The sequence below is a fragment of the Pan troglodytes genome, chromosome 9 (genome assembly GCF_028858775.2).
Source record: "Pan troglodytes isolate AG18354 chromosome 9, NHGRI_mPanTro3-v2.0_pri, whole genome shotgun sequence".
NCBI lineage: Eukaryota > Metazoa > Chordata > Mammalia > Primates > Hominidae > Pan > Pan troglodytes.
The window spans coordinates 117,807,777-117,834,707 of NC_072407.2; the positions used below are offsets into that span (position 1 = coordinate 117,807,777).

Consider the following 26,931-nt stretch of genomic DNA (forward strand, 5'->3'; position numbering starts at 1 on the left):
TATGGTGAAACCCCATCTCTAGTAAAAATACAAAAATTAGCCAGGCATGGTGGCGGGTGCCTGTAATCTCAGCTACTCAGGAGGCTGAGGCAGGAGAATTGCTTGAACCCAGGAGGTGGAGGTTGCTGTGAGCCAAGATTGCACCATTGCACTCCAGTCTGGGTGACAGAGCAAGACTCCATTTCAAAAAAATATGTGTGTATATATATATAAAGGTAAACTACAGGATATTAATAGCATAAAGGGAGTGAGATGGAATCCATGGAGTTAAATGGTTGTAGGTTTATTGCAATATTTGAAAAGTGGTATAAGTATTAATTTAAATATACCATAATGAATGAAAGATGAATATTGCAATCTTTGGTATTTAAAATTATATGAAATTTTTTTAAATCTCCATATAAATGAAAAATAGAAGACACAACTAAGAAAGGCAAAAAAGGAGAATAATTGAAATGTAAACTTTATTAATTTAAAAGGCAGCAAACTTAAAGTTGACTAGGTCAGTAATTATACTAAATATAAAACCTTTAAATAGTTATACTATAAATGCAAATCATTAAATAGTGTAATTAAAAGACAAAGTTGTCATCATAGATAAATAAACCGCATATGTATGCTGTTTATAAATGATATTTTTCATTAAAGGCCACTAAATATTGAAAATAAGAAGAAAAGAATATTCAAAATAAATACTCAAAGAAAGCTAGTATAACTATATTAATATGGCAAAGTAGACTTTAAGATAAGAGGAATTGTAAGATATAAAGAGGTACATTTTATAATGACAAAAGGTTAATGTAATAAAATATTGCTTACTTTGTGTGTACTCAAGAATATAGTTTCAAAAAATATAAAGACAAAATTGAGAGGTAGATGAATAGACAGCCAGGGTTGGAGATTTTAACACATCTTTCTCAGTAACCCATTTAAAAAGTAAACAGAAAATTAGTAAGGATATAGAAGATTTCATTAACACGATTTGCCAACATGGCCTAATTGACAATATTGACACTATTTTTTGCAACTGGAGAATATATTTTAAAAAAATATAGACATGGAAAATTTAATAACATAAGTTACATTCTGAGTCAAATGCAAATCTCAAAAAATTCCAAAAGGTTGCTATCATACAATGTATATCCTCTAACCACAGTAGAAATCAATAACAAAAAGATAACTATAAAAATTCCAAATGCTCAAAAATGTTTAGGAGTAAAACACACACTCTTATGAAACTCTCTTGGCTCAAAGAAGAATCACAAGGGAAATTAGATAATAATTTGAGCTGAATGGTAATAAATATATGACAGATCAAATTTGTGGAATGCAGCTAAAGCAGTGCTTCAAGGAACAGTCATAGCTTTGAATGCATTTATTGGAAAAGCAGAATACTTAAATCTCATTTATGCCTAGTGTTCCATTATTAGAACAGGAAGCATGTGAGAGTTATTTATATCCTACTGCTCAAGGTCATTGCCAAGGTCTGATTGCAAAAATTCAAAAAATTGCAACCTCAGGCATAAATGGGTTAAAAAGCAATTATGTAAGTTTTCAATTCAATAATCAGAAAAAGAACATAAAATTAAACCTCAGGAAAATAAAAGAAAGAAAATTTATTTAAGAATAAGAATCAATGAAGGAATACAGATATAAAAAGAGAAAATCAATAAAGCTAAAAAGTTGGCTGTTAAAAAATTAATGAAGTTAATAAACCAACAGTAAATATTAACATGACAAAAAAGAAAGAAAACACAAATTACTATTATCAGAAATGAAAAAGGGAATGATATTACATTCCTAGAAATGTTAAAGAAGGTAATGAGGGGATATTGAAGATATTATTATGACAATATCATTTTCAATTTAAATGAAATGGATAAATTTCTTGAAAAATACAACTTATCAAAATACAACTAAGAAGAAATGAAACTCTTTATATTTCCATACTTATTAAAGTAATGAAATTAGTAACTGTGAGAATTTACACAAAGAAACTTTCAGGCCCACATGACTTTACTAGTGAATTTTATAATATTTAAGAAAGAAATACCAATCTCACACAAGCTTTCCAGAGAATACAAAAAGAGGGACCACTTCCCAAGTCATTTACTTTTGTCCAAAAATCTGACAAAAAATTGCAAGAAAGAAAAATTTATTTCTAATGTATACAGAAACAACATCCAAGAAACTGCAAATAAACCCATTAATATGTAAAATGATAATATATCCTGATTAAGTATAATTTATTCCAGGAATATAAAGGTGATTTAACGTTTGAAATTAATCAGTCTAAATTACCTTATTTTAGAAAAAAAATTATGATAATCTTGATAGTTGCAGAAAAATATATATTTTTTTATTATTATACTTTAAGTTTTAGGGTACATGTGCACAATGTGCAGGTTAGTTACATATGTATACATGTGCCATGCTCTTGTGTTGCACCCATTAACTCGTCATTTAGCATTAGGTATATCTCCTAATGCTATCCCTCCCCCTTCCCCCCACCCCACAACAGTCCCCAGAGTGTGATGTTCCCCTTCCTGTGTCCATGTGTTCTCATTGTTCAATTCCCACCTACGAGTGAGAACATGTGGTGTTTGGTTTTTTGGCCTTGTGATAGTTTGCTGAGAATGATTTCCAATTTCATCCATGTCCCTACAAAGGACATGAACTCATCATTTTTTATGGCTGCATAGTATTCCATAGTGTATATGTGCCACATTTTCTTAATCCAGTCTATCATTTTTGGACATTTGGGTTGGTTCCAAGTCTTTGCTATTGTGAATAGTGCCGCAATAAACATACGTGTGCATGTGTCTTTATAGCAGCATGATTTATAGTCCTTTGGGTATATACCCAGTAATGGGATGGCTGGGACAAATGGTATTTCTACTTCTAGATCCCTGAGGAATCGCCACACTGACTTCCACAATGGTTGAACTAGTTTACAGTCCCACCAACAGTGTAAAAGTGTTCCTATTTCTCCACATCCTCTCCAGCACCTGTTGTTTCCTGACTTTTTAATGATTGCCATTCTAACTGGTGTGAGATGGTATCTCATTGTAGTTTTGATTTGCATTTCTCTGATGGCCAGTGATAGTGAGCATTTTTTCGTTGTGTTTTTTGGCTGCATAAATGTCTTCTTTTGAGAAGTGTCTGTTCATGTCCTTTGCCCACTTTTTGATGGGGTTGTTTGTTTTTTTCTTGTAAATTTGTTTGAGTTCATTGTAGATTCTGGATATTAGCCGTTTGTCAGATGAGTAGGTTGCGAAAATTTTCTCCCATTTTGTAGGTTGCCTGTTCACTCTGATGGTAGTTTCTTTTGCTGTGCAAAAGCTCTTTAGTTTAATTAGATCCCATTTGTCAATTTTGGCTTTTGTTGCCATTGCTTTTGGTGTTTTAGACATGAAGTCCTTGCCCATGCCTATGTCCTGAATGGTAATGCCTAGGTTTTCTTCTAGGGTTTTTATGGTTTTAGGACTAACGTTTAAGTCTTTAATCCATCTTGAATTAATTTTTGTATAAGGTGTAAGGAAGGGATCCAGTTTCAGCTTTCTACATATGTCTAGCCAATTTTCCCAGCACCATTTATTAAATAGGGAATCCTTTCCCCATTGCTTGTTTTTGTCAGGTTTGTCAAAGATCAGATAGTTGTAGATATGTGGCATTATTTCTGAGGCTGTTTGACAGAATTCAATATCCATTCATGATAATAATTTCTAAAAACCTCTCAATAAACTAGAAATAGAAGAGTGCTTCCTTAAACTATTAAAGAGTGTTTATAAGAACTCTACAGTTATCATCATACTTAAATGATAAAATATTGAATGCTTTTCCCTGAGATAGGAAATAAGACAAGTATATTTAAGTTACCACTTTTATTTAACAGTGTAGTGGAGATCCTTTTTATTTCAATAACGTGTGAAAGCATGTAATATTGGAAAATAAGAAATACAATTTTCATTATTCATTAATGACATGATTGGTAGAAAATTCCCAAGAATCTATTTTTAAAAATATATTAAATGTATTAGGTATAATACTTGAATTAAGCAAGTTTGCTAGATACAAGTTACATATAAAAAACTCAATTAAATTTTCATACATTTGCAAAAATAGCAGAAAATTAAAAGAAAAACAATTTACAGTAATACCAGAAAAATAGCAAATACCTTGAAATTAATCCAGTGAAAGCTACACAAGATCTCTAAACTTAAAATTACAAAGAGAAATTTAAGTGGGTCTACATAAATGAAAGTACATACCATGTTCATGGACTGGAAGACTCAATATTATTGACATCACATCTGTATAAACTGAGGTATAGAGCACTACGAATCCTCACTTTAATTTTTGTTTTTGGTAGAAATCAGCAAACCTATTTAAAATGTATGTGGCTATGCAAATGACCTAACATATCCAATGCAATATTGAAAAAAGAGCAAGTTAAAGAACTTACACCACTAGATATTCATGCTTATTATAGATCTACAGTAATCAATGTCATATTTGAATATGGGTAAATAATAGACTAATGGTATAGAAGCCAGAGTCTAGAAACAGTCCTGTATAAGCCATATATATGGTCATTTGTTTTTTAACAAAGACTGTTGCAATTCACAAAGAAAAGAGGATGGTGTTTTCAATAAATGGTGCTGAGTCAATTGCATATCTACATGGAAAAAAATAAACCTTGATCTCTAATTCACAATGTACATAAAAATTAATTTGTGATGAATTATAGACATAAATGTAAAAATAAAACAATCATAATATGGGGGAAGAAACTGAAGATATTCATATCCTAGGTCATGACTTCTTAAACAGGTCTCTGGGTCAAAGAGTTCTTGAATAGGACACAAAAATATTAAATGTAAAAAGAGAAGATTAGTATGTTAGGGTTCATTACAATTAAGAACTTTTCTTTGCCAAAAGACAATATCAAAAAAGTGAAGTGATTTGGTAGGCCGAGGTGGGTAGATCATCTGAGGTCAGGAGTTTGAGACCAGCCTGACCAACGTAGTGAAACCCCATCTCTACTAAAAATACAAAAATTAGCCAGGCATGGTGGTACATGCCTATAATCCCAGCTACTTGGGAGACTGAGACAGGAGAATCACTTGAACCCAGGAGGCAGAGGCTGCAGTGAGCCGAGATCATCCCATTGCACTCCAGCCTGGGAGACAGAGCAAGACTCTGTCAAAAAAAAAAAAAAAAAGGAAAGGCAAGAGGCAAGCCACAAGCTGTAAGAAAAAGTTTGGAATACAACACCCAGCAGAAAACTAATATTCTGAATATATTAGGAACCCCAACAAATCAATTAGAAATAGACAATCTAAATTTCATAAGTGGGCAGAAGACATAAACCTCAAGCATTTCACAAAAAGATACACAAATGGTGAATAAGCACATGACAAAGGATTGAGCATCATTAGTTATCAAAAACTGCAAATCAAACCACAAAAGTTATCACTATATGTCCATCAGAATGGCTAAAATTAAAAAGAATATAACATTGCCAAGCATTAGCAAGGATGTAGAGTGTGTGAAATTATCTTATATTGTTGGTGGGTGAATAAGCACTACGGAAATATTTGGCAATACTTATCCTTTGTTTACCCTGTGATCTAGCAATTGCATCTCTAGGTCTACATCCAACAAAAGTGAGTGCTTATGTTCACCAACACATATGTATAAAAATGTTCACTGCAGTTTTACTCCTATTCCCAAACTGGAAGCAACCTAAACACCCAACAATAGGTGACTGGGTAAATAAACTGTGGTACATCTGTGCAATGGAATATTACGTAGCAATGGACAAAAAGCTTACACACACAACACAGAAAAATCTTACCGACATAATGTTAAGTTAAAGCAGTAAGGCACAAAGGACTATGTACTTTTGATTACAGTTACGAATAGTCAAAAATAGTATATGTTGGTACAGGTCAAAAGAGTGGTCTTGCCTAGTGGTAAAATGACAGAAGGAAAGTTAAGGAAGCTTTCTACAGTACTAGACATTTTCTACATTCTGATCTGGGTTGTGATTAAATGGGTTGGATTGTTGCGTAAGGCAAAAGAATCTTAAGGCACCCTTAAGATTTGAACATTTTACCACATGTAAGGCATACTTCTTGTTTTAAAAGGGATGGAGGAAGAGAAGAAGCATACCTCAACATGTGATGATATTTTAGTTGTGGCTAAGTGAAAAAACAAAAATTTCAGAACTATACAGAGAAAAGATAAGAGTACCTTAAAAAGAATTAGAAAGAGATTGGTATCAGCCTTCTTATTAGCAGCTCTGGATGTTAAAATGCACTGGAGGCATCTCTGAGGAGGAACTATCTGAATGTTTCAGAATATCTGAAATTCTAAGGGGAAACATTTTGAACCTAGAATTCTATAACCAGGCAAACTCATTCAATTGTTAGGACAGAATACAGCCTTTTAGACAGGCAAGATCATGCATGCTTAATAAAAATAATAGTCGACAGGCCAATCAGCAAAATAAAAAATAACCAGGAAAGAGGACATCCTCTTGATGTCTTTCATTACATGATGAAAGAAATGATGGGATTATTCTTAGAAGTGGAATAATTATGACTCAAAGAAGTGAAGTGGAAAGAAAGTAGCACAGGATGTCTTAGACTTTCATACTTGGTTATATTACCTGTTCTATGGTCCTGATCACCCAACCTGGTTCCACTAAAATATTATTTCCATAACCATAATATTGTAAATATGACCTACTGATTTCAATTTTAGAACCAACCTGTTTAATAAAAGAACACATGAAAAAGCAAAAACAACTGAAGTATGGTTACAGAGTGGAATGTAACTGTTGCTTACTTTGATAACATTAAAATAATAATATAATTAACAAAACTTGGGAAGTGTAGGGAGAAGAAAAAGTAGAAGGAGTAAGGAGTGAGGAGTATTTTTCCCATCTTTCACAACATGGAGTCAATAAATGGTGTCTAATAAATCAAGAATGAGATGTCTAAAAACATTATCTAGTCAGAAAAGCAGCCAGTAGAAAGCATAAAAATATGTAACAATAAAAGTTGAGGGGTGAAGTGGGGGAAAGGAGGTGGGTAGTTTAAGAGTGACAAAATCCTAATCATTCATATTGGAGGGTGGTTAGTAGATCCTAGCAGTGTGATAATTCAAAATAAAAGTATATGCACATTTATGCATCCCTTAACAAATGCATTAGTAGGTAATTTTGTCATTTTGTGAACATCCTAGAAGTATACTAACACAAACCTCTAGATAGTATAGCCTGCTACACTCCTAGGCTGTATGGGATAGCCTATTGCTTCTAGGCTACAAACCCATACAGCATGTTACTATACTGAATGCTGTGGACAATTATAACACAATGATAAGTATTTATGATTGAAACATATCTGCACATAGAGAAAGTACAGTAGGCCAAGCATTATGGCTCACACCTGTTAATCCCAGCACTTTGGGAGGCCAATGTGGGAGGATAGCTTAAGTTCGAGACCAGCCTGGGCAACATGGCAAAAACCCATCTCTATTAAAAAAAAAAAAAACAAAGCAAAACAAAAATAAAGACTACAGTGAAAACACGGTATTATAATTTTATGGGACCACGGTTGTATATACAATCATTGACAGAAACATTGTTATGCAATACAAGACTATATTATTTACTGATACAGTAGTAACCAGGGAAGAAATAATTGTTAAGACAGTATTTCCTGAAAAGTTCTAAGAGAGTCTATGGCAGCCCCAGAGAATGGCAGAGAGGAGAGCAGGTGAGAGCTAGTGGTGGAAGTTTCAGAACAGGGGCTTCATACACAGAACACAGGATGTTATGGTAAACACCTCAGATAGGATTGGAGGATCTGTGAGAAGAGAGAACAGATGCTGTCTGCCCAGGGCAGCCTTCGAGGTGGCAGAGGAAATTTTCCTGAGCCAGCATGATGGGTTAGGCAGCAACAGGGTAGAAATGGCAGCAGGCTGACTCCCGCCTGACAGAGGGCCCAAGGCAGCACCCAGCATGGAAGAGCACAGGAGTCTGAATGTCGATGAAGGGGAACCACGACAGAGTGAGGACATCTGGACAGCTGTCAGTGAGTGAGATGTTGATGAACATGCAGAGACATAAGGATCATTTCGAAGGGTGTAGAATCAAGGTGGGCCACAGACCAGAGGCTCTGTGCCCACCATGATGCCACAGGAGCCCCAGAATGCATATGCCACTCTGGAGAGAAGGGTTCCAAAGAAAGAAATTCCAGTTGACTGAGTTTCAGTCTAAAGTGACTGAGCAAACCCTGAGGTGAGTGAGTTTTTTAGGAACTGACACAATTATGTTTTCTGTCTCCAGACAGAATGGTGAACTGAAATACAGATTAATTTGAGTTATGGAAAAAGAGGGTCAATATTTTTTGCATAATCCTGTACATGACTGTGAAATTCATGCCCCATAATTAAAAATAATAAGCTGTGATTCATTGACTCAATGGAATACTATACAGTAGTTAAAAGAGTGAAATATATCTATGGGCACTGTTATACAAAATTGTTGACATTAATTTTTTATCGATACAAATTTATCAGGTGCATGCTGTATTTTGTTACATGCACACAAAATGTAATGATCAATTCAGGATATTTAAGTTGTCCATCATCTTGAGTATTTATCATTACTATGTGTTGGGAACACTTAAAGTCCTCTCTTCTAGCTATTTTGAAATACACAATACATTTTTGTTAACGATAGTCACTCTACTCTGCTATCAAACATTAGAACTTATTCCTTCTATCTAACTGTATTTTTGTACCAATTAACCAACCTCTATTTCCTACCATGGCGCATCCAACACACACCCTTCACAGACTCTGGTATCTCTCATTCTATTCCTACCTTCATGGTACCAACTTCCTCAGCTCCCACGTATGAGTAAAAGCATGTAGTATTTGTCTTTCTGTTCCTGGTTTATTTCACATAACATAATGAGTTCCAGTTCCATCCGTGCTGCTGCAAATTTCGTTCTTTTGTAAGGCCAAATAGAATTACACTGTGTATAAATATGTTTTTATTCCATTTGTCTATTGATGGACATCTAGGTTGATTCCCTATCTTTGCTATTGTGAATAGTGCTGCAATAAACACGATAGTGCAGGTATCCTTTTGATATACTGATTTATTTTCCTTTGGGTACATGTCCAGTAGTGGAATTGATGGATGATATGACACTTCCATTTTTAGTTTTTTGAGAAATCTTCATACTGTTTTTCATAGTGACTGTACTAATTTACATTCTCACCAACAGTATATAAGAGTTACCTTTTCTCTGCATCCTCCCCAGCATCTGTTATTTTTTGTCTTTTTAATGATAGCCATTCAAACTGAGGTAAGATGATACCTCATTGTGATTTTTGTTTGCATTTTTCTGATGATTAGTGAGGTTGAGCATTTTTTATATACCTGTTGACGATTTGTATGGTTTTTTTTTTTTTTTTGAAAAGTGTCTCAATGTTCTTTATCCATTTTTTTAAATGGGATTATTTGTGTTTTGTTGTTGTTGAGATGTTTGAGTTTCTTGTATTTTCTGGATATTAGTGCCTCGTAGAATGAATAGTTTGCAAATATTTTCTCTCATTCAACAAAATTGTTTCTTCACTTCGTTGATTGCGTCCTTTGCTGTGTAGAAGATTTTTAGTTTAATATTGTTGTATTTCTCTATTTTTATTTTTGTTGCCTATGCTCTCAAGGTCTTAGCTATAAAATCTTTGGCTAGACCAATGCACAAAGTGTTTCTTCCTTGGTTTTTATGTAGTACTTTATAGTTTTGGATTTCATGTTTGAAATCTTTAATTTATCTTCACTTGGATTTTGTGCATGGTGAGAGATAGAGGTCCAGTGTCATTCTTCTGCATATGAGTATCCAATTTTCCCAGCACCACTTATTGAACGGGGTGTCCATTTTCCAATGTATGTTCTTGGCACCTTTGTCAAAAATCAGTTGACTGTAAATTCATGGATATATTTCTGTGTTCTCTATTTTGTTCCATTGGTCTGTATCTGTTTTTTTGCCAATGCCATGCTTTTGGGTTACTTTAGCCTTGCATTGTATTTCAAAGTGAGGTAGTGTGATGCCTCCAGCTTTGTCCTTTTTGCTCACGATTGCTTTGGCTATTCAGACTATTTTTTGTTTCCACATAAATGTTAGAATTATTTTTTCTATTTCTGTGAAAAGTGACATTGGTATTTTGATAGGGATTGCATTGAATCTATAGATTGCTTTGGGCAGTTATGGTCATTTTAATGGTATTAATCCTTCCAATCCATGAGTATGGAATGTCTTTCCATTTGTTTGTGTCCTCTAAAATTTCTTTCATCCGTGTTTTGTAGTTTTCCCTGTAGAGGTATTTCATTGCCTTGGTTAAGTGTGTTTCTAGGTATTTTATTTTTTGTAGAAATTGTAAATGGGATTGCCTTCTTAATTTCTTTCTCAGCTAGTCCATTATTGATGTATAGAAATGGTACTGATTTTCATATGTTGATTTTTTATGCTACAACTTTGCTGAATTTATCAAATATAAAAGTTTTTTGGTAGAGTCTTCACATTTTCTAGACCTACGATCATGTCATCTGCAAAGAGGGACAATTTGACTTTTTTTTTTTCTTCAATTTGGATTCCTTTTATTTTTTTCTCTTGCCTGATTATTCTGGCTAGGACTTCAGGTACTATGTTGAATAGGAGTAGTGAAAGTGAGTATCTTTATCTTGTTCCAGTTCTTAGAGGAAAGGATTTCAGCTTTTCCCCATTTGGTATAATGTTAGTTATGGATTTGTCATATATGATCTTTATTATGTTGAGGTATGTTTCTTCAATGACTAATTTGTTGAGAGTTTTTTTTTTAATCAGGAAGCAATGCTAAATTTTATCCAATACTTTTTCTATGCCTTTTGAGATGGCATATATTTTTTGTCCTTCATTCTGCTGACGTGATGTATGACATTTATTGATTTGCATGATTTGCAAACTTTGAACCATTCTTGCATCTTTGAAATAAATTCTACTTGATTATTGTGTATTTTCTTTTTGAGGTGATGTTGTATTCAGTTTGTTAATATTTTGTTGAGGATTTTTGCATGTATGTTCATCAGTGATATTGGCCTGTAGTTTTTTATTGCATCATTGTCTGCTTTTGGTACCAAGGTAATGCTGTCTTCATAGAATGAGTTAGAGAGAACTCCCTCCTCTTCAATTTTTTGGAATAATTTCAGAAGAATTGGTGCTAGTTCTTGTTAGAAAGTTTGGTAGAATTTGGCAATGAAGCCATCAGGTCCTGGACTTTTCTTTGTTGGGAGATTGTTTTTTAATGGTAATTTTCTCTTTTTTAAAAATTATTTACTTATTTTTAATTTTACTTTGAGTTCCAGGATACATATGCAGAATGTGCACATTTTTTTTTTTTTGTTATATAGGTATATGTGAGCCATGGTAGTTTGTTGAACCTATCCTGTCACCCAGGTTTTAAGCCCTGCATGCATTAGCTATTTGTCCTGAGGCTCTTCTTTCCCTTACCCCCAACCCCCAACAGGCCCTAGTGTGTGTTGTTCCCCTCCTGTGTCCATGTGTTCTGATTGTTCAACTCCCACTTATAAGTGGGAATATGCAGTGTTTGTTTTTCTGTTCCTGTGTTAGTTTGCTGAAGATGATGGCATCCAGCTTCATCCATGTCCCTGCAAGGACATGATCTCATTCCTTTTTGTGGCTGCACAGTATTCCATGGTGTCTATGTACCACATTTTCTTTATCCAGTCCATCATTGATGGCCACTTGAGTTGGTTCCATGTCTTTGCTGTTGTGAATAGTGCTGCAATAAGCATATGTGTGCATGTATCTTTATAACAGAATAATTTCTATTTCTTTGGGTATATACCCAGTAATGAGATTGCTGGGTCAAATGGTATCTCTGGTTCTAGATCCTTGAGGAATAACCACACTATCTTCCACAATGGTTGAACTAATTTACATTCCCACAAACAATGTAAAAGCATTTTTATTTCTCCACAGCCTCGCCAGCATCTGTTGTTTCTTGACTTTTTAATAATAGCCATTCTGACTGGGGTGAGATGGTATCTCCTTGTGGTTTTGATTTGCATTTCTCTAATTATCAGAGATGTTGAGCTTTTCTTCATGTTTGTTGGCTGCATAAATGTCTTCTTTTGAGAAGGGTCTGTTCATGTCCTTTGCCCAATTTTTGATGGGGTTGTTTGTATTTTTCTTGTAAATTTGTTAAAGTTCCTTGTAAATTCTGGATATTAGACCTTTGTTAGATGGGTAGATTGCAAAAATGTTCTCCCATTCTGTAGGTTGCCTGTTTCCTCTGATGATAGTTTCTTTTGCTGTGAAGAAGCTCTTTAGTTTAATTAGACCCCACTTGTCAATTTTAGCTTTTGTTGCAATTGCTTTTGGTAATTTTATCATAAAATATTTGTCCATGCCTATGTCCTGAATGGTATTGCCTAGGTTTTCTTCTAGCGTTTTTATGGTTTTGGGTTTTACATGTAAGTCTTTAATCCATCTTGAGTTAATTTTTGTATAAAGTGTAAGGAAGGGGTCCAGTTTCTGTTTTCTGCATATGGCTAGCCAGTTTTCCCAGCACCATTTATTAAACAGGGAATCCTTTTGTTGGGAGATTTTTTATTACTACTTTGATTTCATTACTTACTGGTCTGCTCTAGTTTTCCATTTCTTTCTGATTCAACTTTGGTAGGTTGTTTGTTTTCAGGAATGTATTCATTTTCCTTAGGTTTTTCAGTTTAGTGGTGTGTAGTTGTTCATAATAGTCTCTGAAAATCTTTTGTATTTCTGTGGTATCAGTTGTAATGTCTTCTTTTTCATTTCTGATTTTGTTTATTTGGGTATTCTCTCTTTTTTCTTGGTTAGCCTAGCTAACAGTTTACTGATTTTGTTTACCTTTTCAAAAATAACTTTTAGTTTTGTTGACTCTTTGTATTTTTTAGTCTCTATTTCATTTACTTCTGTTCTGATCTTTATTTTTTTCTCCTATGAATTTTGAGTTTTATTCTTGCTTTTCTAGTTCCTTGAGATGCATCATTAGATTATTTATAATTTTTTAACTTTTTTGATATAAGCGTATATTGCTGTAAACTTTACTCTTAGCACTGCTTTTACTGTAGTCCACAGGTTTAGGCATATTGTGTTTCAATCTTTAGTAGTTTCAATAAATTATTTAATTTCCTCTTTAATGTCTTCATTGACCCAGTGGCTACTCAGGATAATGTTGTTTAATTTCCATGTATTTTTACAGTTTTCCCAGTTCCTCTTGTTATTAATTTCTAGTTTTAATCCATTGTTATCTGATAAGTTGCTTGATATGACTGATTTTTAAAAACTTGTTGTTGAGACTTTTTTGTGTCCTAATATATGGTTTATTTTGAAGAACGTTCCATGTGTTGAGAAAAATGTGTATTCTGTAGTTATTGCATGAAATGTTCTATAAATGCATGTTAAGTTTACATGGTCTAATGTGCATTTAATTCCAATGTTTCTAAGTTAATTTTCTGTATAGAGAATCTGTCTAATGCTTAGACTGGGGTGTTGAAGTCCCTAACTACTATTTTATTAGAGCCTATCTCTCTCTTTAGATCTAATAATATATATTTTATATATCTGGATGTTCCATTGTTGGGTGCATATGTTTAGAATTGTTATGTCCTGTTGTTATAATGACCTTCTTTGTCTCTTTACTGTTTTTGACTTAAATTCTCTTTTATCTGATACAAGTATAGCTACTCCTGCTTGCTTTTGGTTTCTGTTTGCATGGAATATCTTTTTCTATTTCTTTACTTTCAGTCTGTATGTGTCTTTATAGTTAAGATTAATTTCTTGTAGGCAGCATAATATTAGATCTTTTTAAAATCAAGGTTATTTTTGATGTGTAAGGGCTTCTTCCTGTCATTTTATTAATTGATTTCTGGTTGTTTTGTATATCCTTTTTTCTTAAAGCATTTTCAATATATTATTCCATTGTCTCTTGGCCTCTAATGTTTTTGCTGAGAAATCTGTTAGTCTGATGGGGAGTCCCTTATAAGTGACCTAGCTGCTTTTCTCTTGCTGTTTTTAGAATTCTCTCTTTGTCTCTGACTTCTAACAGCTTGATTATAATGTCCCACAGAGGCTTTTTGCATTGTTTCTGTTTGGAGAACTCTTTGTTTCCTGGATGTCTAAATCTCTTGCTAGGCTTGGGAAGTTTTCTGCTATTATTTCATTGAATAAATTTTCTAACCCTTTTCCTTCACCTTCTGGGACACGAAATATTTATATATTAATTGCTTTATGGTGTCCCAAGTGTCACATAGGATTTGTTCATTGTTTTTTATTCTTTTTTTATTTTTGGCTGACTGAGTTAATTCAAAAGACATGTTTTCAAGTTTTGAAATTCTTTACTCCACTTGACTTATTCCATTGTTGAAGCTTTCAAATTTATTTATTTATTTATTTTTTAATGAATTCTTCAGTTCCAGAATTTCTGTTTGGTTCTTTTTAATGTTATTTATTTCTTTGCTGGGCTGCTCATTCATGTCCTGAATTGTTTTTCTGAGGTATTGTTTTTACGTGTTCTGTTTTATCTTACTGAGCTTCTTTAATATCATTACTTTAACTTACTTATCCAGGATTTCATAAATTTCTTTTTGATTGGAACCTGGTTGCTGGAGAATTATTACATTCCTTTGGGAGTGTCATATTTTGAAGTGTCACATTTTACTTGCTTTTTTATGTTTCTTGTGTCCTTATGTTGATATCTGTGCATCTGGTGTAACAGTCACTTCTTGAATTTTTTGAAATTTTGCTTTTGTAGGGGACAATTTTTCCTAAAGATATATCTATGATTTCAGTTGGGTAAGGCACTTTGGCTTTGATTCTGAGTATGTGCAGTAGTGTAGTCTTCATATGATTTATTTGGCTGTACACAGCACCAGTGGTTTCTGTGATTTCCTCAGTGGCTTAGGGTGTGGTTGTTGACGAAGGATGTAGTGATGTTTTTCTGGGGATGGGGATACCAGGTGGGCCTCTCCTTGGGCCCCAGTAGTGGCAGTGGCAAGCTGAGCATGCCTGTCCTTGGGCTCCAGGGTGGCATATTCTGGCACGGATGTTAGCATATTCAGGTCAGCTTATTCTTGGGCTTCCAGGCAGCCTACTCAGGTGCTGTTAGTGGCAGTGGTGGGCCTCGCAGGTGGGTGTGGCATGGGTGATGGAGGTAGCAGTGGTAGCACTAACCTCTGGGTCCTAAGCAGTCTGCACTGGTGTTGACAGTGGCTGTGATGGGCTAGGTGGCCTAGTCCCCAGGCCTGGAGGTGGCACATGTGGGGAGGGGGGTATGCCACTCTGGTGGTAGCAGAAGGCTAGGTGATCCCAACTTCAGACCCCTAGAAAGACTGCTCAGGTGCCAAGGATGGTGGATCAGGCTGGGTAGTCCCCAGGCCCCTGGATGGCATATTTGGGCACTGAAAAAATGGAACCAGGCCAGGTAAATCTGTCATCAGGACCACTGGTGGTGCATGCAGGTGCTGTCTGTGGTAGGCCAGGGTGAGGTCATCTCCAGGCCCAAGGCAAAATGTTTAGGTGGGTGTGGCAGCAGCTGCACTGCAGCCCTGCTACTGGTGAGGGCAGTGTTGCTTTCAGCGGCAGCAATCATATGTCGGCAGCTGGGAAATATGCACTTTATTTATGCTTTGGCCCCAGCTGCTATAGCCTGCAGCAGCAGCTGCTGCAAGTAGGGGAGTTTGTCTCTGAGGCATGTGAAAATGCATGGCAACTTTGCTGCTGGTGGCAGCAGGATCTTTGCCAATGGCTAGTGCTTTAGCTCTGGAGGCAGCAGCCAGCTGCAGCAGTGGCTGCAGGTAAGGAATATAAGTTGGGCTCCAGAGATGTGGAAATGCAGGGGCTACTGGGCCCCTGGATGGGATGCAGTGTTGCGGGGGCTGGGCTTTTAATATGGCACCTTGCTGTAGCTGCTTATGGCTTCATGGGGGAAAGGGTGAGCCCTAGTATGAGCTCCCTCTCTGGAGCAACACCTTCACATGGTCTTTAGGCAGCTTCCTATGTTAGTCACAGGGATTGCGAGGGTCTAGGAGTTTTCCTGTAGCTAAGATGCAGGAGTCCATGGTTGGAATGTACATCACTGGAGGTCACTTGCTTACTCTTTCTCTGCATTAGAGAGCCTCTCCAGGCTCTCAGCCAATCCTACTGAGCAGTCTGCCTTGCTTCCCTCTCTTTTCCGTGCTTTAAGTGTTTTCTGTTACTTCTATATTGAATTCCAGTGCTCTCTCTTTGATGATCTATTTGAAGTGTGATTATCTACTCAATATTTGGTTCTTCTTTGTGGAAAAGGCGTTTACCAGATGCCTCTAGTCAGCCACCTTGAAGCCCCTCAACATTAAATTTTGAAAAAGTTGCAGCGTAGTACATATAATATGAAAGCAATATATAAAAACACACATGCATGTATACACATATACATGTGTGTATATACATATACATATGCACGAGCACAGTTATAAACTTATATAGAATATATATTACACATTAATATTATTTACTATATAATACACCTAGATTGTTAAAATATATTTGTATATTTTTACACATCTATATATGTCAAAGTGTGTTCGTGTGTATGTATGTGTATATCTCTGTGTGTGTGTATATTTATATATATATATATATATTTTTTTTTTTTCACAATGATTATCCCTGAGGAGTGGCATTGGGGGGAAGGTGTGCAAAACCAGGAAATTTTTACTCTTTGATTATAAACTTCTCTAGTGTTAGACTTTTTTTTTTTTTTTTACAGTTAGCAAGCATTACTTACATTTTTTTAATTAGAAAATGTGCATGACACACAGTAGGCAGTGAATAATGGTAGCTCCTATTTGGAGAAGGTAGCATTTACTGAGTTTTGCTATGTGTCAAGAGTTGCTTTAGGTACTTTCACATAAACTCTCTTGTCTAACCCTCTCCTGCTGCTGAACCACACCTCTTGGCCCTTGGCTGAGTCCTCTTCTTGCCACACTAGCTGCATCACCCTGTTCTCCAAGACACACACAAACCCCAGATACCAACTCTGCTCCAGCAAAAAGGGCCCCTTTGGCGCTGGCCAACTCCAGGATGCAAGTGGAACCAGAGGAGCATCAGAGGACAGAGGTGTGCAGGCAGCATGCCCAGTGCAATTAGAGGCGGATTAAGATGGAAACAGTGTGGGGTCCAGGCGTGATGTGTTTTTGTCATCTTGTCTCGGATTAGTAGTAATATATCTGCTGGTGTGATGGACGCATCTGCTTTCGTTTATTCTGAGCCTTGGTAAGCTCACAGGCCTGGATTAAAGCAAAATCATGCTGAGCGAACATTGCTATTTAGCTACCTTTTCCCCCTCTCCTTTTCTTTTCCATTTTCAAGTTTTAATGTGAATGTAGCAAGAAGCCATTTTCATCCAACATGATGACTTGGAAAAGATGCCTCTACTTCTTATATTCTGAAGGGGAGGAGGCCTGAACCAGAAGGTGGGACCTGAGAGGTCAGGTGTGTATTATAAAGGGCAGAAAAGAGAAAGGAGAGAGATTCTGTGGGTTGTAGAGAAAAATGTGAATTTGAAGGAACAGTTCTGAGATGACTAGATCTGCTACACTTTCCCATTAAAGCAATAAACAGCCACCTCCTCCAACAACAAAGTTGACAGTGCCCTGTACATTTCACTCCACATTTCACACCTCACAGAGGATTGGTCTTCTCCTGTCTTCTCTTGAGTCTTGGAGGAAGCGGGCTCTGGACCTCCCTGCCTCCTTACTGCTCTGCCATGCTCATCCAGCCACTTCAAGTGCGAGACGACCTCTCTGGTGTGAGCTCCTCTTCAGGCCTAGCTATAGTTAGATGGATCTATCACAGGTGCATCTCCTCATTTCTGAAACCAGGGGCTCAACAAGCTCATCTGCCTTATTTCACACCTAGTATTCCTTTAGTTGGATGTCTGGTTAACTCCATCATTTCTTGCTGGCTGCCCAAATTCTGCCTCTCAATGCTGAGTCAAACAACTCCCTTTGCAGCCACCTGAATCCCATCTTAGAAAGTCTGCCTTCCTTGGTTTCAGCCCAGCACCTATTTATCCAAGTCAAAGCTTCAGACACTTTTTGGTGGACGACACAAGATCTTGAGAGTTCTCCTCTCTCTACCTAGTCGGGTTTTTCTGGTCAGACAATATGCTCCTTTACGCCATCCTTGTGTACTTAGCAATTTGCACCAATTCATCCTGCCAGTTCCTCTTGAGTTTCCTGTATTGTTTCAACTTCCTTTTTCTTTTAAACATATTCAGGACAGCAACATCTTTGTTAACCAAGGAGAAAAATTACAAAAACATATTTCTGAAATATTATAACCAAATGTAGACTTTATAAATGAGGCCTAGGAATAAACATTAGGCTACCGGGTGAGAGAGATTAAGGTAGGAACAGTCTTTAAAAGTGAAATAAAATGATGCTGAAAGTCCTCGGGGTTGCATGGGACAGAGGGAAGGGGTGGCAGTGATTAGGTGAAGTTTAGGAGAACTGGAGGAGAAGATAGAGCTGAATTCAAACCAGAAGAGGTGTAAGGGGTGGTAGGAGGGCAGGACTGTAGCTGCCCTCCCTTGGAGTGAGGCAGGCTTTGGGTCCTAAAAATAGTGGCTGAGGGACTCACTTTCTTTTATCATCTGCATGGCTTGGGACTTCAATATCCTCAGATGACTGCATACCTTCTCCCTGACCCAGTCCACCAGAGCAGGGGCCATTTCATGGGGGCAGTCCCTCTGACTACACTCCATCTCCAGCAAAATAAAAGGCACTTGAAAAGGGCTCAATCAGATTCACCTTCAGAACAGCAGAATCTGGCTAATGTGATTTCAAGCTTCCCCTTGCTGCCCCTGGAGCTCTCCACCTTCTTGCTAATGTCTCAGATTCTTTTAACAAGGGAAAAAGACTTTCATGCCACAATTTGGAATAAAAGGCATAAAATGCAAATGCCTGGCTGAGCTCCAGTTGGAGAATAATCAATCAATCCTTGGAATATAAATTACTGATATCAGATTCTTCCCTGCTATGATACAGGGGGGAGGGTTAAAAGAGTTGACACCTGAAATGGGCATTGCCAAGGAGATGGGCGGGGAGGGAGAGCAGTCCCTTTCAGGTGTACACCTTGAGGTTTGAAGTGTGTGTGTGTGTGTGTGTGTGTGTGTGTGTATGCTTTGTGTCACTTAGTGTTCACAATTCTGGGAGGCAGGCATTTGTATTCTTCCTGTTGTGCAAAAAAGGAAACTGAGGCTCAGAGCTGTCAAGTAACTATTCCCAGGACCAGTGACTATGAAACAAGAGATATTTAGTTTGAACTTGTACCTGAGGTTCTGACTGCAAGCCCAGTGAACTTGAAAATACACCAAAGCTACAGAAAGAAACTGGAGACAAAAGAAATACCCTACAAACTTTTTCAATTTTGTCTTGGCTGAGACTTGTTTACCTTCAAATAGGGGAGGACACATGAATGTGTATGTGGAGCCATTTTAGTATGGAACTGCCAAGGCAGGCAGCCCGCTTTGCCTGATTTATGAAGACAACGAAAAAAAGGAAGTTGAGAGTTGACTTTGTAAAAATAACTTCCATTTACTGTGAATTTGCTATTTGAAGTACACCCCTGTATTCATTAATTTATCCTCCCTTCACAAAGTTCCTTTGACCTTTCCTTTTCAATCCACTTATGCAGCCGAGGGCTTAAACTATTTCTAGTTTAGCATGGACATTATGCTTATTTTTCTTTAAAACGTTTTTTTCAATTGAAATATAACACTCATACAGAAATACACACAAAACACGAAACTACATAGTTCCACAAATTATCATGCAATAGACACCTAGGAAACTATCACCTAGACTGGGAAATAAAACACCTCTAGCATCCAAGATGCTCTCTTCTTGTCCCCTCCTCCCCCTCACTACTCTCTTTCTACTTCTGGAGGCTTATTTTTATCCAGAGGTTACTCTTCTTCTGGCTTCTAAGATTATAGATTAATATTGCCTATTTTGGGACTTTATATAAATAGACTTATATATTATTTTGTGTTTGACTTATTTTGATCACTATTATATACATGAGAGTCACCCATCGTTGCATGCAGCAGTAGTTTATTTTCATTGCTGTATACTTTACCACTGTACAAATATACCCCATTCATCTGTCTATTCCACTGTTAGAATTTCGATTGTTTTCACTTTGGGGTTATTATAAATAATGTCACTGTGAACAACATCCCTGCACAATGGTTTTGTTTTTTTTTTTGTTTGTTTGTTTGTTTTTTTTTTTAGACAGAGTCTCACTTTGTCTCGCGCCTAGGCTGGAGTACAGTGGTGTGATCTCAGCTCAGTGCAACCTCTACCTCCTGGGTTCAAGCAATTCGCCTGCCTCAGCCTCCCAAGTTACTGGGATTACAGGCGTGTGCCACCCTGCCCAGACTGTACGTGTCTTTTGATGCACATGTGTATATTTCTGCTGGATATTTACTTGGGATTGAAACTGCCGGGTCATAGAATATATGTAAGTTTAAGTTTAGCAGGTAATACCAAGCTGTTTTCCAAGTAATTGTACCAACGTACAGTCCCATCAACAATGTCTGAGTGCTCCAGTGGCTGCGCAACCTTGCCAACACTTGCTATTACCAATCTTGTGAGTTTCAGTTACTCTGGTAGATGTGTAGTGGTGTTTCATTGTGGTTTTAGTTTTCATTTCCTTGATTACTAATAAGGTTGATCATGTTCATATGTTTACCGGCCACTGAAATATCTTTTCTTATGAAGTCCCCTTTTCACCCACTTTTTAATTAATTGTCTGTGTTTTATTGATTTGTAAGAGCTCTTCGTATATTTTAGATTGAGTCTTTGCTTACTTTATATGGATGCAAATAACTTCTCTGTCTGAGCACATGTTTTTTTTTCCTACTCATGGTATCTTTTGATAAGTTGAAGTTCTTAGTTTTAGTGTAGTCTAATTTAACAGCCTTTTCTTTCATGATTAGTACTTTTATGTGCTTCTAAATAATTTCTGTTTTTCTCCTAAGTCCATAGAAGTAATATCCTGTATTATCACATAGAATCTTTATAGTGCTGTCTTTCACTTTCAGGTGTGAATACCAACTGAAATTAATTTTTGTATATGCTCTGGTATAAAGGTCAAGTTTATTTTTTGTATATGGGTATCCGAGGGTTCCAATATTATTTATAGAAAAGATTGTCCTATTCCCACAGTTCTACAGTCTCAGAAGCCAATGTCCATACATGTGTGGTATTTTCTAAACTCTCTTCCACTTCATTGGTCTATTTAACTATCATTATACTAATGTCACACTATCTTAATTATTATAGTTTAGTGGTATATCCTTCTACCTTTTTGTTCTTCTTTAAGGAATGTCTTAGCTTCTTGGCCATTTGTGCTTTTATATACGTTTTAAAATAATATATTTTCAATTTCATAAAGAAAAAAGGAATAAAGAAAAACTATTGACATTTTGATTGATATTAAAGTGAATATATAGCTCAGTTTGGATATAATTGATGTTTTCACAGCATTTAGTTTTTAATGCTTATGAATTTAGATCTTTTTATTTTTCCAATAATGTTTTATAGGGTTTTTTGGGGGTGTATGTATGTGTAGAAGTCTTTCATACCTTTTATCAGATTTATTACTATTTTATATTTTCTGATGCTATTATGACTCGGTTATAATATCTAAAGAATAATCTATTTTCCAGCTCTTTGCTAGTATTATACACTTATATTTGGTTTTTATATATTGACCTTGTTTTCAACAACCTTTCTAAATAATTTTTAAAATTATGATTATTTATCATATATTCTTTTGGATTTTCTATGTTTAATATAATATTATCTGTAAATATTGACAGTGTTCACTATCCCTTTACAATTTTTATTTTTATTTGTTCTCTAATGTGCTGGCTAGAAGCTCCAGTACGGGTTTTTCTAACAGAAGTCCATCCTTGTCTTGTTTTCATCTTCAAAGGAAAAGCTTTAATATTTCTCATTAAGACTGTTGTTGGCTGTTTTTTTTTTCCTTTTTCTCATAAAATAATTTTCATTTCTATATCACTTAGAGCTTTTACCATGAGTAGGTGTTGGGTTTTATTAATTGCTTTCCATGCTTCAATCAAGAGTATCATATTAGTTTTCTTTATTCTCTTAATATTTTGAATTACACTATTATTATTATACTTTAAGTTTTAGGGTACACGTGCACAACGTGCAGATTTGTTACATATGTATACATGTGCCATGTTGGTGTGCTGCACCCATCAACTCATCATTTGGCATTAGGTATATCTCCCAGTACTATCCCTCCCCACTCACCCCACCCCACAACAGTCCCCAGTGTGTTATGTTCCCCTTCCTGTGTCCATGTGTTCTCATTGTTCAATTCCCACCTATGAGTGAGAATATGCGGTGTTTGGTTTTTTATCCTTGTGATAGTTTGCTGAGAATGATGGTTTCCAGCTTCATCCATGTCCCTACAAAGGACATGAACTCATCATTTCTTATGGCTGCATAGTATCCCATGGTGTATATGTGCCACATTTTCTTAATCCAGTCTATCACTGTTGGACATTTAGGTTGGTTCCAAGTCTTTGCTATTGTGAATAGTGCCACAATAAACATACGTGTGCATGTGTCTTTATAGGAGCATGATTTACAATCCTTTGGGTATTATCCAGTAATGGGATGGCTGGGTCAAATGGTATTTCTACTTCTAGATCCCTGAGGAATCGCCACACTGACTTCCACAATGGTTGAACTAGTTTACAGTCCCACCAACAGTGTAAAAGTGTTCCTATTTCTCCACATCCTCTCAAGCACCTGTTGTTTCCTGACTTTTTAATGATCGCCATTCTAACTGGTGTGAGATGGTATTTCATTGTGGTTTTGATTTGCATTTCTCTGATGGCCAGTGATGATGAGCATTTTTTCATGTGTTTTTTGGCTGCATAAATGTCTTCTTTTGAGAAGTGTCTGTTCATATCCTTCGCCCACTTTTTGATGGAGTTGTTTGTTTTTTTCTTGTAAATTTGTTTGAGTTCATTGTAGATTCTGGATATTAGCCGTTTGTCAGATGAGTAGGTTGCAAAAATTTTCTCCCATTCTTCAGGTTGCCTGTTCACTCTGATGGTGGTTTCTTTTGCTGTGCAGAAGCTCTTTAGTTTAATTAGACCCCATTTGTCAATTTTGTCTTTTGTTGCCATTGCTTTTGGTGTTTTAGACATGAAGTCCTTGCCCATGCCTATGTCCTGAATGGTAATGCCTAGGTTTTCTTCTAGGGTTTTTATGGTTTTAGGTCTAACATTTAAGTCTTTAATCCATCTTGAATTAATTTTTGTATAAGGTGTAAGGAAGGGATCCAGTTTCAGCTTTTACATATGGCTAGCCAGTTTTCCCAGCACTATTTATTAAATAGGGAATCCTTTCCCCATTTCTTGTTTTTGTCAGGTTTGTCAAAGATCGGATAGTTGTAGATATGCGGCATTATTTCTGAGGGCTGTGTTCTGTTCCATTGGTCTATATCTCTGTTTTGGTACCAGTACCATGCTGTTTTGGTTACTGTAGCCTTGTAGTATAGTTTGAAGTTGGGTAGCGTGATACCTCCAGCTTTGTTCTTTTGGCTTAGGATTGACTTGGCAATGCGGGCTCTTTTTTGGTTCCATATGAACTTTAAAGTAGTTTTTTCCAATTCTGTGAAGAAAGTCATTGGTAGCTTGATGGGGATGGCATTGAATCTATAAATTACCTTGGGCAGTATTGCCATTTTCACGATATTGATTCTTCCTACCCATGAGCATGGAATGTTCTTCCATTTGTTTGTATCCTCTTTTATTTCATTGAGCAGTGGTTTGTAGTTCTTCTTGAAGAGGGCCTTCACATCCCATGTAAGTTGGATTCCTAGGTATTTTATTCTCTTTGAAGCAATTGTGAATGGGAGTTCATTCATGATTTGTCTCTCTGTTTGTCTGTTATTGGTGTATAAGAATGCTTGTGACTTTTGCACATTGATTTTGTATCCTGAGACTTTGCTGAAGTTGCTTATCAGCTTAAGGAGATTTTGGGATGAGACGATGGGATTTTCTAGATATACAATCATGTCATCTGCAAACAGGGACAATTTGACTTCTTCTTTTCCTAACTGAATACCCTTTCTTTCCTTCTCCTGCCTGATTGCCCTGGCCAGAACTTCCAACACTATGTTGAATAGGAGTGGTGAGAGAGGGCATCCCTGTCTTGTGCCAGTTTTCAAAGGGAATGCTTCCAGTTTTTGTCCATTCAGTATGATATTGGCTGTGGGTTTGTCATAGATAGCTCTTATTATTTTGAGATACGTCCCATCAATACCTAATTTATTGAGAGTTTTTAGCGTGAAGGGTTGTTGAATTTTGTCAAAGGCCTTTTCTGCATCTGTTGAGATAATCATGTGGTTTTTGTCTTTGGTTCTGTTTATATGCTGGATTATGTTTATTGATTTGCGTATGTTGAACCAGCCTTACATCCCAGGGATGAAGCCCACTTGACCATGGTGGATAAGCTTTTTGATGTGTTGCTGGATTTGGTTTGCCAGTATTTTATTGAGGATTTCTGCATCAATGTTCGTCAAGGATATTGGTCTAAAATTCTCTTTTTTTTGTTGTGTCTCTGCCAGGCTTTGGTATCAGGATGATGCTGGCCTCATAAAATGAGTTAGGGAGGATTCCCTCTTTTTCTATTAATTGGAATAGTTTCAGAAGGAATGGTACCAGCTCCTCCTTGTACCTCTGGTAGAATTCGGCTGTGAATCCATCTGGTCCTGGACTTTTTTTGGTTGGTAAGCTATTGATTATTGCCTCAATTTCAGAGCCTGTTATTGGTCTATTCAGAGATTCAACTTCTTCCTGGTTTAGTCTTGGGAGGATGTATGTGTCGAGGAATTTATCCATTTCTTCTAGATTTTCTAGTTTATTTGTGTAGAGGTGTTTATAGTATTCTCTGATGGTAGTTTGTATTTCTGTGGGATCGGTGGTGATATCCCCTTTATCATTTCTTATTGCGTCTATTTGATTCTTCTCTCTTGTCTTCTTTATTAGCCTTGCTAGTGGTCTATCAATTTTGTTGATCTTTTCAAAAAACCACCTCCTGGATTCATTAATGTTTTGAAGGGTTTTTTGTGTGTCTATTTCCTTCAGTTCTGCTCTGATCTTAGTTATTTCTTGCCTTCTGCTAGCTTTTGAATGTGTTTGCTCTTGCTTCTCTAGTTCTTTTAATTGTGATGTTAGGGTGTCAATTTTAGCTCTTTCCTGCTTTCTCTTGTGGGCATTTAGTGCTATAAATTTCCCTCTACACACTGCTTTAAATGTGTCCCAGAGATTCTGGTATGTTGTGTCTTTGTTCTTGTTGGTTTCAAAGAACATCTTTATTTCTGCCTTCATTTCGTTATGTACCCAGTAGTCATTCAGGAGCAGGTTGTTCAGTTTCCATGCAGTTGAGAGGTTTTGAGTGAGTTTCTTAATCCTGAGTTCTAGTTTGATTCCACTGTGGTCTGAGAGACAGTTTGTTATGATTTCTGTTCTTTTACATTTGCTGAGGAGTGCTTTACTTCCAACTATGTGGTCAATTTTGGAATAGGTATGGTGTGGTGCTGAAAAGAATGTATATTCTGTTGATTTGGGGTGGAGAGTTCTGTAGATGTCTATTAGGTCCGCTTGGTGCAGAGCTGAGTTCATTTCCTGGATATCCTTGTTAACTTTCTGTCTTATTGATCTGTCTAATGTTGACAGTGGGGTGTTAAAGTCTCCCATTATTATTGTGTGGGAGTCTAAGTCTCTTTGTAGGTCACTCAGGACTTGCTTTATGAATCTGGGTGCTCCTGTATTGGGTGCATATATATTTAGGATAGTTAGTTCTTCTTGTTGAATTGATCCCTTTACCATTATGTAATGGCCTTCTTTGTCTCTTTTGATCTTTGTTGGTTTAAAGTCTGTTTTATCAGAGACTAGGATTGCAACCTCTGCCTTTTCTTGTTTTCCATTTGCTTGGTAGACCTTCCTTCATCCCTTTATTTTGAGCCTATGTGTGTCTCTGCACATAAGATGGGTTGCCTGAATACAGCACACAGATGGGTCTTGACTCTTTATCAAATTTGCCAGTCTGTGCCTTTTAATTGGAGCATTTAGCCCATTTACATTTAAGGTTAGTATTATTATGTGTGAATTTGATCCTGTCATTATGATATTAGCTGGTTATTTTGCTCGTTAGTTGATGTGGTTTCTTCCTAGCCTCAATGGTCTTTACAATTTGGCATGTTTTTGCAGTGGCTGGTACCAGTTGTTCCTTTCCGTGTTTAGTGCTTCCTTCAGGAGCTCTTTCAGGGCAGGCTAAGCTCCACCCAGTTCGAGCTTCCCAGCCACTCTGTTTACCTACTCAAGCCTGGGCAATGGCAGGTGCCCTGCCCCCAGCCTCGCTGCCGCCTTGCAGTTTGATCTCAGACTGCAGTGCTAGCAATAAGCGAGGCTCCGTGGGCGTAGGACCCTCTGAGCCAGGTGCGGGATATAATCTCCTGGTATGCCTTTTGTTAAGCCCGTTGGAAAAGCACAATATTAGGGTGGGAGTGACCTGATTTTCCAGGTGCCATCTGTCACCCCTTTCTTTGACTAGAAAAGGGAATTCCCTGAACCCTTGCACTTCCTGGGTGAGGCGATGCCTTGCCCTGCTTCGGCTCATGCACGGTGCACTGCACCCACTGTCCGGCACTCCGCAGTGAGATGAACCTGGTACCTCGGTTGGAAATGCAGAAATCACCCATCTTCTGCATC

At 36.7% G+C, this 26,931-nt stretch overlaps 1 long non-coding RNA gene across 5 annotated transcripts in view; it reads left to right on the top strand.

Moving 5' to 3' along the window:
• LOC104001332 (uncharacterized) overlaps nt 1–26,931 on the top strand; it is a 334,670-nt gene that overhangs the window by 195,024 nt on the left and 112,715 nt on the right. The window lies entirely within an intron of this gene.